Consider the following 14,866-nt stretch of genomic DNA (forward strand, 5'->3'; position numbering starts at 1 on the left):
CGAACCGTTTGAAAATTCGATCATGAGACTGCAATTTTCTCTGCGTTCGGTGTTTTTAACCAGTTTTGGGTTGTTGGCTAAAACAACAAAGTTCGCATCGTGTTTTTGTTGAGGTTGCAAAATTTTGCTCAGAGAAAAAAAAAAAATACAGAAATCGAGCGTAGGTACGTAACGAGTGATTAAATGGCAATTTACACGAATGAGAGTTCTTTTGCAAATGTTTTGTCTTTCTTTTTTTTTTTTTGTAATAGCCATTTTGGTGCTGTTTTTGTTTTTTTTTTCTTCTACTTTTACCGTAACCGATTTTTCGATTCGACTTTCAACACGCTGATCGAAAGTAACGAGAATGAAAACGAAGGTGGCAAAACCGCGAGTCGATTACGTCTGATTAGCGATGGGTCGACCTACTTAACTCCCGTTCCATATACGCGTTTGTCTAGCGAATGGAGAGAATATCGCGATAATTTGCGAACCGCGACCTCGCAAGGCCGCGGATCTGGATCTGGGAAAAAACCTTAAAGGGAGATTTAAAGCGGACAACTCGTGCAGCTGTGCACTTGGCGTTGTTGAGCGTCTCGAACCTTTTACCGTCTTATTCGACTCGCTTTACCGTGGATAAAATTACTGCAAATTTACCTCAACCGCGAAAGTTTAACAGAGAACAAAAGGTTCGGAACAAAAGTCTCGGTCATAAATAAATGGGACGAGAAACACTTCGGAGTTCGGCGTGTCGACGCGTTTGGAAGGCTGCATATCTAAGCTGGTTTTGCAAGCTTCGTGAAGAGACTTGGTAAACTTGAATTGAAAACTCGACTTGTACCGAGTTGAGTTTCACGATTTTACGCGAATTTTTTGCCAGTGAGGAAAGAAAGAATATTGAAATCCAGAAGTGAGAATCGAGCTTCGATTTGTGCTTTTGTACTTTCAACTGCGTTCGAGAAATAATTCAAGACATCTCAGCTTATGGCACAGTAGTCAATGAATAATACAAAGTGATCGAGATTTAGATAACAGAAAAAGAGTTAACTAAATTATATTCACACTGTAGGATTCCTCGTTGAATTTTTTTTTAATTTTTCATCATGTCGGTATTTGAGTGAGAATTTTACTGCTGTCAAAAATCGACCTTCCCCGACGAATTACTCACTCACGTATCTTCTCGGGTCACGAGGCGCCACACACACTATGTTGATATTGTTAAGTACGTATTTATTTTTCCAAGGCATTATTGATATTGGTTTTGATAAACAATTATTAGCACATCGAATCAACTGTATAACTAGAAGAGGACAAGTTGCTTCGGTAAATTTGTAAGTAGATCGTTTTCCCAGTAACACAAACAGCTAGTCATCGTAGAATGAATTTCAATGAATCGACAAAACCTTCCGTAGTCGTAAGTCCGACTGAAAATGAACCGCCGATATCGAGCCTGTCGTCCGTAATGTTAGTATCTTTGTCTCGTTACATTTCCAAGATAACCACCATTGCTTACGAGCGCGATAATCCGACCAGCTCGAAGAAAAAAACAAAACATAAATTGACTCAACTTTAAAACTTCGCGAGAATAAAGAAAATTGAATTCAAATAAAATAAAAAAAAAAAAATCCACAAATATACAGCGTGGGTAAAAATTTTCCTTCGTAATAATCAGTTGTCTCGAGTACCTAACCCGGTTTCTTGAGCTGAATTTCCTTTCCCACCCAGCAGCAGCAGCAGCAGCAGCAGAAGCTGTAAATGAAAAGGTCGGTAAACTGTTTAGACGACGAGATGTAAGAAATAATACGTTTGTTCTCGCCAGCATCCCGCGGGCGATCAGGTTTTCAATCAGACCAAGCTGCCTCTGTCCGTCCACTTGTAGTCGTATAAGGTGACGTGAGAGATCTCAAGCCGAGTAAATACAGTTGTCTAGGGTCAAAGGTAACGTAAGGTAGAGAAGAAGATGAGAAAAAAATAAAAAAATGAAAATAAAAAATTAGAAAAAAATAGAAAAAAAAGTACGACAACTAAACAGCGAAGAAGAAAATGAGAATGAGAATTATTGCTTGCGTGTGTGTGTGTGTGTAGAGACACAAAGTGGCGCGGCACATACGATTGTGGAATTGAGTTCTCGTTATTAATTGAAAGTGGTTTACCCCTCGGCGGAGGTGAGACAAGCTAAGAATTATCAATCAAGCATCTCCGGAGTATATCAAAACGTGCAGCGCAGCAGCTCGAGTCGCTTGCCCAACGTAACGGAGAGAGACGATCAACGATCAAGTCACGAAGAATGTTCATCGCAGCGTTTACCTTGCATAAATCACGCGTGCGCCAGTCCGGAGGTTTCGGAATTTCTCATTTGACGAATGCGCCCGGCTCAAATGTCACGTAAAAAACCTTTGACACGGACCGTTTTTTTTAACACGGTGTAACGCAAGAGCGAAGATCAGGGAGTCCTGCGGTAATAACGCTGGATCTTTCGTTGTTCCCTCGATCAGTCCGGCGATCGGTGGCACCTCCTTATTATTCTCGATCCGATCCGTGCCGATTAACTCAATTGCGATTAGAACGTCCAAGTTAATTATTCCCTTGGCTGCGGGTGATGCGAACTTGGTTTAGAAGTCGGATCTTTTAATTGTTAATGTATATACATGTATATGTGTGTGTGTGCGTGTGTGTGTATGTATTTTTGTTTGAATCATCGCTCAATTTATATTATTTTCCAAACATATTGTTTTTTATCACACTCGGTGAAATATCCTCGGGCAATATTTAGCCTGAAAGTCGAAGACTAATTCGACGTGAAATTGACAGACTTTGTAGGAATTTTTTATATTCTTTCATCGCTCGTTTAATATCTGAAATCAGGATTATATTTGCGAATTAAGTCACGGCTATAAACGCTCTGAACTCCGACGCCGTGTTGCGAAATAATGCGCTAATTGAGCTTTAGCGCATCGCAGCTTGTGCATCGTACGCCTTTAGTGCGCGTTTTATCGTTTTATTTTCACTGAGACCTTTGCACCGGCGGCGCATGATCGTCGCGTACTGCAGCGCTCCTATTTTGCAAAACGAAAAGAGAAGGAAAGAAAGAAAGAAAGAAAGAAAGATGAAAAAATAAAAACAAAGAAATAAAGAAGCAAGAGGATGCCTCGGTGAATTTATTATCCTTATTGTAACCCGACACCTTCTCGTTACGTGATTTTTATAGTCTGTGCGAGTGTTCGTAATTACCGGATGATTGGGCAACGTCGAACGGACGTATTTTTCATCAATCTCTGTATTAAAATCGTTTGTATAACGTTCGTTTCGTCTCTTTCGATTTTCGGCCGATCGTTCCCCATTTTTTTTTTTTTTTTTATTAAGAATTCACTGAACAGTCCCCAAACAACACCAGCATCGGAATTTACAAGATTTGTTGAGAATCTTGAGAACAATGGAGTCAAATTTTTTGAGGCATTCCTCAGCTATTCTAGCCTCAAATTGTTAACAAATTAATTTTGAATCGATTCTTGAACCAAATCGCAGAACAGTTTTAGATACATTTTCACAATTTTTCAAACAGTTTACGAAATTTTTTCCTAAAATGTTTACCTAACTTTTTTTTATCTGGGAGAAACGAGCTGAATCATCAACATTACGCCGAGTTTTGTTTCGATCTTACAGGTCGAGATTTTCAAGTAATTTCGAGAAAAAAAATAAAATACGTTGAATAAATATGTGCACATATTTTTTTTTCTACACTCTCTCATCCGTCTCGGAAATCTTCCATGTAAATATTTTTTGATGATAGTTCGTAAAACCGTCCGAGGTTGATTTATCTCTTATTTCCACAGCCACTCGGAACTATTTGCGCTTCCCGACTTTCACGAAGTCTAATACGCCTGTAACTTGTCCGTTAGAACATATGTAATACGAAGAACAATTATTTTCTCCAAGTCTTTGCATCCGGAGAATAAACCGACCGTTATCTCAGTTTCAAAATTCTTCCAGCTATCGTCCGACGCACATCGTAAGTATAATGCAGAGAATCCATCAGCGGACTGAAACAATTTTAAACGACTTTCGCAATGATCGATTATTCAATTACACGATCGTTCGGCGTACCTATAAAATCACTCGTTCAGACGCGTGCTGCGGGAGTTTCCAGCCTCTTTCATCACCTGTTCTCAAAGCTATTCCCTTCTGCACCGAGAGAATAAATACATCCTCGGGATCATCGACTAATGACGGCTCATCTCCGCAAGCCTTCGTCACGCTTCGCTTTCCTAGTCTTCCTTCGGCAACCTGTGGATCCTCGGTCACGTACAAGTCTTACTTGTCATCCCGTAATTACAATGTTTTTCGTCGAACGAAGGCACGTGCTTCCTACTCCCAGATTCCTCGTCCATCGATCAATCTTACATCCATAGGTTCACGGGTTCAAATGTTAACTCATCACGAATTACCGATTCACCAATCACGCGAATTCAATTTAATAGCTGAAGAATCACTTCGTTGGTTACAAAATTTTATAGTTCGAAAATTTCCTTGTCCTTTTCCTCAGAGAAGAAAAAACAGAAAAAAACAACTAATTGCTAGACTCAAATTATCGGCAAAAAAGAAACTTCAACTTTTTGAAATTTCGCAGGTTCGATTATATCGCGTTGCGAAAAACCTGTTTCATGTTTATTTCACCAATTAATTTCCAACCTAATTTTCAAGACAATCGCTCGATAAATTAAGACGCGATTCACGATAATCTCGTTCAATAGATTCGCTCGGTACTTTGAAGATACCGGCGTGACATCTCGATTCTCGATTGATCATTGATGATTAGAAAATACGACGTTGAATAATTGGCCGACGTTTCACCGGATTCGTCGGCTAATCAGTCAGCCTTGTGATCCGACGATCGAATGGACAGTGAGCGTAATTAACCGCCCGGACAGATTGATCGCCAGACGTGTAACATTTGTTCCATTTCGCGTGCCGTAATGAAATTTTGAGAGGCGGAAATTCGCCAGTTTCTAACGCAACTGCGAACGAACCTAATAATTACCGGTGTTTAATGATGTTCATGATGATTATGACGATTATTCACATTATCCCTGCATAAGGTCTTAAACCGTAATTGCGCGGTGCGAAATATCGCCATCTAGAGAATTGCAAGACCGGCTATTGAGCTGTTAATCAACACCGGCTAATTGAGGCGATCATTCGAGAGTTTATTATAAGCGAATCACGTTTCCAGTTGAACGAAACGATACGATTAATCTCTCGGGGACGGTTCGAAAGATCCTCTTCATCCCTGAGCTCCGTGGTTTTATCATCTCGCTGTAATTTAACCTGATCTCTTTCAACTAAATCGCCTCAGGCATATTCTGTCGTTCCCAATTCCTCCGTTTAAGCTTCTGAACGCTTCTATCTTCATCCGAAGATTTCGTGACAATATCATCGTGATCAAATCGATATTTTTCGTTTTTTCTAAAAACAAAAACTCGCAATCGATTCGAAAGGTTGAAAAAAAAAAAAAAAATACCATACGAAAGATCCAACAAGTCTGTAAAATGTTTGTAAAATCCAATCAATTTTTTTAAACAATTTTTCGTTCATTTCGTCAGATAATTTGTAAAAATTTCAATCGATCAATTCGTTTCTTCAATTTTCATTACATCTCAATTTTTCCGCAAGATCTTCGTGAATATCTGAATCGAAATGGAATCCTGACTATCAACTCGAGTGAAAAGTGTTTAGTAGCTTCGGATGGAATTTGGTCCTTCGGTTTACGGCATCGAGTTTTCATACACCTGAGCAAAGCTCTTATTTACAGCTTTCTTTTCACGATTCGCGCACCTTTTCACGAGCTTTTCAATCGGCTCGGAGCTGTATCAGCACCGCAATCAGTTGCGCAACCCCCGGATGGATATTCGTTGCACGTCTGCGAAACCGAACGGCTGGACTCGAGATAAGAGTAGATTTTTAGAAAAGTCTGTAAAGCCGGTTTACGCGAGCCTCGCGTCATAACGAAACAGAGAATTTCACCACCGATAAAGACGTCGAGTTGTCGAATAAAGCGAACGAATGAAAATCGAGATGGTTGATGAAAAAATGAACGAAACATTGAGCAGACTAATTTGATTACAAATCTGGGATTGATCCTTGAGCATCGTTTCGCAATTTAACGTCTTTCGGTGATCTCGAAAGATGCGCCAGCTGCGTCGCAGAAATTTTCAGGCCGTAAAATAATCGCTCATTTGTATAATTACTCCCGTAGCGCATTCGCTAATTATCCAATCACCGAGTCGGGATGACGAAAACGGACGTGACTGAAACGGTTTTGCGTTTTATTACATCGCCGAGCGTAATTTCGAATATTTGTTCCCCGTCCGCGTCAGAATATATCACGTCATCGAAGATCGCGTTTATAAATAAAAAAAAAAAAAAAAACAGACTCGTCATCGGTGTGAAAATTCGGAACCGCGAAAGAGAAACGTCGACAGCTGTCGATCATCCGATTTCTTCGTCGATTAACGTTTACCTTTACGCACGTTGAAGAGGATCTCTGCGCAGGTGAGAACAGAAATCGAGCTTATAGATCCGAGATCAAATGTCTCGATCCGGGCAGATGCCAAGGCTGATATAACGACTGCGTATAATATAATGCTAGAATAACACGGAATGTAAAAAGAGCCGAGATACGTGCACCGGATAGACTGGATTGCTCATCGACCAGACCTTCTCACCTTCTTGATCACTCGCAGGGGCTGCAAATCCGCTTTGCGAAATACGGGGCGGGTTGAAATTTCGAATTTGAAACGTTCCAGAAGCGCCAAATCCCGAATTTTTTGCCGGCGAAGCTCAAAGTAAAGAAATCAAACTTTGACGAAACTTTAAAGTGTCGGATGGTCCGAAACCCGACGCTCAAAGTTCCGGATGGACGATATTTTTTTTCGGAATCTGGCATTTTGGAACTTTGAACCGCCGGGTTTCCGATCATTCGAAACTTTGTTATTGTATGAAAATTTGATTTCTTGACTTTAAGTTTCGCCACCAAATAATTCGGAATTTCAACCCCGCCTCGGTAAATCCTGAAATAGGTTTCTAAATCGGATCAATCCGGATGACTCTTGAGAGAGAGAAAAAAAAAAAAAGATAAAAATCGAGAACAAGCAGAGAGGAAAAATGAATCCTGATGTCACTGTTACAGACCGAGGATCGCAGCTGCAGGCTGATTTCCATCTCTTCTTATTACCGCAGCCGGTCTGAGCGTGCAGTTTTAAGCGTTTATCGCCTGCGGCTGCGGTCCGCATCTCAAAGCGGATGCGCATTCGATTTGTCTATGTACGTAAGTGAGATATCTACACGTAAGCGGAACGGAGAGAGATTCGCACGTGCCAGTTGCATATACCTGCATAATCCATTTGCCCGTTTAATAGAACGATATTCAAGATCGCGAATAAATCGGCGGCGCGGGATTCGATTCGTAGTCAAGTGCGACGTTCTTGAACGATCGAGACGCGGTGATTCAGAAGCCGTTTGAGTGAATGCATTTTTCTCATGCGCCTGCCGGTCGAAACGACCGTGGAATTGATTGTGAATCTTCCGAGGATTTTTCACAGCAGCTCCACGTCTCAAGGCTCAGGGTGGAAATTGGATCAGCGCCGATTTGCCAAAAGTGAAACACACGCGCAACATCTACTAGATTTTCTGTCATTCCCGCGAGCCGTTGATACCGAGTTTCCAAAGTTCTCATGCGCCGAATGATACAATGTGCGTTTATACGGGCAGATAATTGAGCGCCGAGTTGTTCCCGACTTCTGTGTTACCACACACAATAAAATTGTATCGCAAATTACGAGCGTGAGACAAACGGTCGCAGTGTGTGCATCGGGAGAATGTGAAATGTATTTCACCTTGTTTCTTGTCATTTTCTTTTCGCCTGAATCGCGAACGATCGCGAGCAAAAATTCACTCAGCTATAAAAGCGCTACGAGATAAGTATAATTATATGCTTGTGTAAAGAAGATCGGAAGAATATCAGGGTGAATTATTATCCGTTGACTTGTTCAATTGTTTCGTTCCTTCAACAATTTTCATTCGCAATCTTTGATTACATATCATCTATATGTATATAATATTTATTGTTTGCAAGGTTCGATGCTCGGCGCTTCTTTCTCAGACTCGATCGAGGGAGAAAAATCGATAAATTATTCTCTTCGAGATTGATCTGATTTATTGTGATGGCCGTGACAAAGGCACGAGGTTGGTAGGTCGGTATGATATTATCGTTGCGACATAATTATGAGAACCATGTTTATCCGACGTGGCTGTACACGTAATATTGTGAATCCACGATCCATAAAGAGAGTGGGAATCATCCGCGGAGAGGGGATAAAAATTTAAACCGAAACTAGACGTTCGGAATTTCGAGAGATCGGTATTATGATACGTCGCTAACTATTTAATAATCATCAGGATCGGCAATCTATGATTCATGGAACACTTTAGTATGCCTATATTGGAAAATCGGTTTACTAACGTGAAAAAATCGTTGTCGAAAAATTTGAGATCGGTACCTAGGCAAATTTACAAATCAATGCAGTATTGGATCGTAAAAAATATTTTCTCCGTTAACCTTTTGTGCGAATATTAAAAAAGAGATCGATATCGTCGTTAATAAAATCGTTAACTTGACTAACGTTTATGTTCGATTTGTAAATTGAAGAGGGAAAATTTTTTACGGTTTATCGACGGCTTACGACTTGCCTGAACAATTTAAGCACCTCTTCGCCGATCGTTTAACTTTCCCTTCACCGTAAAGAAATCATCCCTTCAAATCCTTTCAAGACTTTTAAGGATCGGAAAAAACGAACCTCTTTTATCGCCGGATTATTTCACAAATCACCGTTTCTCGCCTGCAATAGTCTGAAAATCGTTGAGTCGGAAGCTGTTTTCAAATTCTTCGTCATCCGCACGAAATTTTTCTCGACTTAGAATTTCGAAAAATTCATCTTTTCACCCGTTTCAACCACCTAGCGATAAACTGATCGCTGTATTTCGTTCACTCAATCACCGACTACGTATAATAGCTGGTGTTGCTCGAACGAGGTACGCGAACGATGCGGATCAAAGGATCAAAGGGGGCACATGGATTGCCTCGTCCTCCTGGCATTATGGGCGTCCTGCTCAACCCGAAGGAAATGGATTTACGCAACCGCCGATAAATCGCTACAAAGCTGATCGATTTTCCTTACCTGCTTCACCGTCACCGAAACTGATCTCCCCTATTCTAATCACTGTATTGGAAAATCGTTGGTAAAATAAAAAATCTTTTTTTCTTCAAAATTGTTTCCATTTTTTTTTTTTTTTTTTTCTTCTCAAGCGAAATCGAACGATGGAATCGGAAGCTTCCAACCAGGTTATCACAGCAACGTTGGAAAGAAAGCTAAGTGGGCACTCCGAGTGTCGATTTGTAACTGTCGTTTGGGTAAAAGCAAAATTTTCGATAAGAAATTGGTGCGATGAGTTTGTGCACTCATCGTTAGAACTTGTTTTTTGTGGACGTTATACGCGAAGTGTATACGTGAAAGAACTGAGAACTCGTCAGTGTCGCAATTCTACGCGGGTTTATATCGCAAGACCCAATGGCTAGGATACGATGAGAAATAGCGGAGGAGAACATCGTAAATCGACGAATATAGTACATATATATATATATATATATACGTATATATATATATATATGGTGGGTTTCTTTTACACCTTGTTTATACGTGTCTACCGATGAAATTTTAAAGACCGCCCACTTTCGCGTTTGCCACGTACGAATTATTACTTTTTAGGTCAAGAATCCGCCGCTTTGACTTTAACGCGTTTCTTCTTGCACCGAGGATTTGATTCCGTTGCACGGATTCTTATCGGATGTTCGTGGAATCGTTGCCCGTGAGATGATTGATGATCCGCACGTAGGTGTAACGATCTCGTCTTCCGTTCTCAGTGGGTATCGATTTTCTTTTTGGGGGTGAAATCGGTACGTGAATTCATTTCTAACAATGGGAATAATGCGAGCTCTAAAATTCGCTCAATCAATTACCGATGCAGTGTTTTGTAATTAAGGAAATAGCTGTCACGATGTATTATATTCGAAATAAAATCGTCAGGATAGAAGATCCGAGCTGATCAGCGAAGCTTGAAACAATCGCTGGAGAGAACTCGATTTCAAATTTGTGTAAACAAAATTTCCCGAAGTATGCGTAAAGAACTATATCCTGGCCAGACAGTAAAAGATTTAAGACACTTAAAAGCAACACAGTAAACTATTTATTATATTCGATCTTCCTATAATATACAATTTACATTTTAACTATCACCGTCCGAAGTTGCATCTTTTATTCTTCTTCATTCTGTTTTAAATCTTGTTGTTAATTCGATTCTATTCTCATCTTATACACTTTGTGCTTTATATTCGTGTTCAATGTTAAACTATCAAGCCAAGTTCGTTGGCTTTCGACGAGTAGCGAGAATTCATTTTACGTTCTATAATAAACTTTATTACACGACTCGTTAATCGTCGGATAAATAAATGAATAATCTGTTTTTCTTGACACTATCTTGTGCAATTTTCTTATTCGTCATTTTTATTCCATGTTCAATCGTTATAAAAACGTTACATAATTTTTCCACTTTCTTTTACCTCATTGATGTTCTAAAATTAAGGAATTTTATCCAACGTTCGTTTACAATTTTTTTACCACTTTTGGGGACTCAAATTAAAGCAACTAAAAACTCATCTGCAAGTTAAATTGAACATTCGGTAAAAGTGGAACGAAATTTGGACGAAGATAAAGAAAAATAAAAAAAAATAAATAAAAAATAAAAAATAAATGGTGATTCCTTAATTTCCGCTCACGTAACAGCGAGTTTTTTTGATTTCATTTTAACTTCCCGTACTCGTGTTCCGCTTATTTCCTGCGGCAATTGAACGCGCCGTGTCGCGAGGATTCTAAGGAACGATCGGCGTGGGTGTCGGAGAGAGACGATGCCGTGCGTATCGCGTGCTTTTGATTTCTAAAGGCAAAAAACCACGCGCGATTCCAAAGGAGCACTGATTCATAACCAGGGATTAGCCGGAGGCCTCGCCTTTTTACAGTTTGTAATTTCCTTCCACTCGCGTTACGCTTCTTCTTTTAAAATTATAGTTCCGCTGCAGTTCTGCCGCATTTCTAACCATCTTTCAACGGCAAAATTTCATTTCTTGTTTTAACCAAGAAATTCTAGTGAAATAGGTGTAATCGTTACGATAATTGTTTGAATATAGTTTTGAAATTACAAGAAAAGAAGATAGAATTAACTGTGATTATAGTTCAATTATACTTTTCGATACTGCATTTTCTGGTTATTCCAACATGAAATCTGTTCCTTTGGTTTGCTACAATTTTCCAACTAATCAAGGCATCAATGTCAAACTATTTATCCACCAACATCCAATTATCACATTAATTGGAAGAAAATACAGTACGAGTGATTATAATAAAAAATAATGATAACAAAATATGCTGGATTTAATGTTCACAGCTACAAAACTTGATTCAATTTTTTACCCAGAATTTGTTGTATTTATTTTTTGGGTAGGTATGTACACAAGTGAAAAATAAAAATAATCAAGTAATGTAGAGTAACCACAACTGCAGATTTCTCTCGCTGCACGTTTGAACGTCCATAGCGAGGAAGAGACGCGAGAATTGCGACTCGATGAAAATCTTATCGGCCAACGGCTATCGGTGCAGTTATCTATTCACGCGCATGTTCACGATCATGCAGTTATACGCTGGAAGATTATGCACTCGGTTGCCGTAGGAAATTATTGTATTATTACGATGTCAAAGTACGCGTTGGGTCGCAGGTGATTCGTACGTGATTCGCGAAAGTGCAAGAATTATTTTTTGTTTTTCTCCAAGAGACGGAATCGCTGATGTGTTGATATCAAGCTGTTGAATTAATTCACAAAAATTAGATATTAGAATAATATCATTCGATAGTTGCTCATCATTCTGCAAGAACTCGTTCATTTTTATCCTTCGATTTTTTCACCAATTATTACTATATATGTGAAACGAATGATCAGACGCTCTTTTATCGTAGGAATTGATATCGCAATTTTTTTTTCCCCTTCTTCCTTCAAATTCGTTCAAAATTTATACCGAGTCATCTTCTAAATCAGTATATATATATATATATAATAAAAAAAAAAATTGCGATGTCAATTCCTACGATAAAAGAACGTCTGATCATTCGTTTCAGGGATTGACCGAGGAATTTTATTATAGAGGCAATTAATAGCTGCATCGTTGATATCAGTGATCTGGCATTATCCGAGAGATAAGATAAACTATTAATCGAGAAGCCCCTGGCATAAATTTATAATCAATTTTGTGGCTATCTCAACAACCGCGTTCTACATTTCTTGAATAGACAAAGCACTCGGTGTTCTCGAATATTTACAATAAAATATTATTACATCTTTGTGTTTTAACGGTGTAAAAGCAGTCGTCCTGAGCAAAGAAGGTGAGCGTTACTCAATTACATAATATATAGATAATCGTACAGAGATTCGCGTCATCTCTTACATGTCGCGATGAATCTGCGCCGTAAATCAATTAATACACACGCTCGGTGAAGCATCTGTGAGAAAATCATCTCCAGGAATTCGCAGATCGCGCAATTTCTCGATCGTGAAATCAGAATCCATCTTACTCGCGAAATTTGTGAAGCTTTTAAGGAAAAAAATAAAAATTCTCATACATCGTATCTTTGTTTCTAGTTTTTACATTTCGGAATGGAGCATCACGAGGGAATCCGGGTGGCGACTTCAAGCGCAGAAATGATGTGCAGCGAGCGTAGAAACGCGACTTCGTTATGCTGGGACAAATTTCGATACCGAACTCTTCTCACTCTGATAGCGTTGTTCGTTGTCTGGGCGGCGGTTTTCTTCTCGGTCGGATCGACGGTCGACGAAACGGAGGATCACACCGGACATTGATAAAAATATTATCCACCCTCTCTCGATTCATCGCCGAAGCTGCAATTTTTAGTCACAAGATGTAAACCGTAGTGAAATAAATGAAATGTAATTCCTGATGAGAGTTGATTTTCATTTCCCAAGAGGCAAAGGAGCCTGGGACGTCCTTTTATCCTCGGATCGCCAGGACGACCCGCGTCTGGAGTGACAGGAGTCATCGCAGGCTGGAAGGTTGGAGCATAGAAAAGCGGTGATATAATTGCGAAACGCTCGGCTCGCGGGTTCGCGATCTGTAAGTTTGTAGCTCCGGTAATTGGACGCAACTGCAACCGTTCGTTTCTTTATACGACCGAGTGAAGATGAGCCAAGAGCGTGAGAGGCGGTTTCCTACTCGTCATATTTTCTGACGCGAGAATCTCCGGCTGCAATCCGTATCTGTGCATGCAACGGATGAATATTAATACACCGACGCTTGTGAAGAAGGATAAGAATAAGAATAAGAATAAGAATAAGAATAAGAATAAGAATATGATAAAGCCGAAGGGGAAGAAGACGAGTCGAACCGAGAAGCCCGCGGGCATTTGGTTCGACTCTTTCAAAGCATCATCTCCAACGATTGCATTACATATCGCCGAAGAACCTTGGAGGATGATCTATGCTCACAGATATCGCCTTTTGTTGATTGCCCTCTCTCACTTCCAGTTTCTTAAACACTCCGAAGGACATTTTCAGAGGAAGATGACGGGGGAGGAGGGAGAAAAAAAATCGTTCGCAACTCTGTTAATTGAAAATTGATGCAAATCACAGAATAACGATGTCTCTGTAGAAATTCTCACTGGAAAGTTCTGCTAATTATCCTTTGCTCAATGATCCGCGTGATCCTTGTTAAAAAAAAATAAAACAATCAAATACAAGCAGAGATTTTTCGCACATATTATTCGTTGAGAAGGGGTCTTTATATAACATTTTTCAATGCGGTCGACGATCGATAGCAAATACGAAATAATCTACGCAATCTGTATTAATAATATCGTTTATATTACGGAGGATGAATCATCGATCGACAAATTATGCACATCATCCGTGTCTATTTTACACGCTTACAGCGTACGAAGTTACTTCGATCTTTTACGTTTTCATAATTGATAATTATACCTGTCTGTTATATTTTATGGCTAACGCACAATCGTTATTTTATAATATATACCTGATTGGTGCTGAGCGGTACGGAAGAAAATTATTAAATGAATGAGTTTTCAACAATTTTGCATCAACAATTTTTTATCATTCGCGCGTATTATGCCTGACTAATATTATTACGTATGTTCGTTCGTTGGAAAGGTTAATAATCACTGGTAAAGTACTCGTAACACGCGATAATTAATACATCGGGTACAATGGTTCTCACAATATAAAACTCAGCGGCAATATACAAAGTTTGCAGAAAATAATTGTTACACCGATGAGTTTTTCAATTTATTTACTCGTTCATTTATTTTTGATCAATTCGATATGTGGACAGATGTATTCTATCAATTCTTTTTGTTCGTTGAAATTCACATCTGCGATATTACGACTATCAAACATACATAACAACGCTATATTTTTACGTTTTTAATTTTAGCGAGAGAAAGTTGGTACGGCTGTCTGTTATACACGCGAAGGTGCATTAGCTGCGCGGTATCACTGTTACGCGATTGAAAAAAATCACAAAGTACCCAGACGTTTGAAGATCTTCGTTATAAGTATATTCTATTGGCCGAATGTTGGGAGATCCAGTATAAGCTGACACAATCTCCAATTACAATCGAGGATTCTGTCGGTGATGAGAAATGGAATGAGAGACATCGAGAAGGCTGAAGAAACTGGAGAGACCGCGGAATCCATCTC

At 39.4% G+C, this 14,866-nt stretch overlaps 1 long non-coding RNA gene across 8 annotated transcripts; it reads left to right on the forward strand.

Moving 5' to 3' along the window:
- Nucleotides 1-11,758: 11,758 nt before the first annotated feature.
- On the forward strand, nt 11,759-13,092 carry LOC107224781. 8 transcript variants are annotated; one of them, XR_001525671.2, is made up of 3 exons: nt 11,759-11,867; nt 12,285-12,522; nt 12,779-13,092. It is a non-coding gene; the product is annotated as an uncharacterized LOC107224781 (long non-coding RNA). The 8 variants fall into 8 exon arrangements; XR_006905179.1 differs by having other exon boundaries at nt 11,780-11,860; XR_006905180.1 differs by having other exon boundaries at nt 11,788-11,933; nt 12,259-12,522.
- The last annotated feature ends 1,774 nt before the right edge of the window (nt 13,093-14,866 follow it).

The sequence above is a fragment of the Neodiprion lecontei genome, chromosome 7, assembly GCF_021901455.1.
Source record: "Neodiprion lecontei isolate iyNeoLeco1 chromosome 7, iyNeoLeco1.1, whole genome shotgun sequence".
Taxonomy (NCBI): Eukaryota; Metazoa; Arthropoda; class Insecta; order Hymenoptera; family Diprionidae; genus Neodiprion; species Neodiprion lecontei.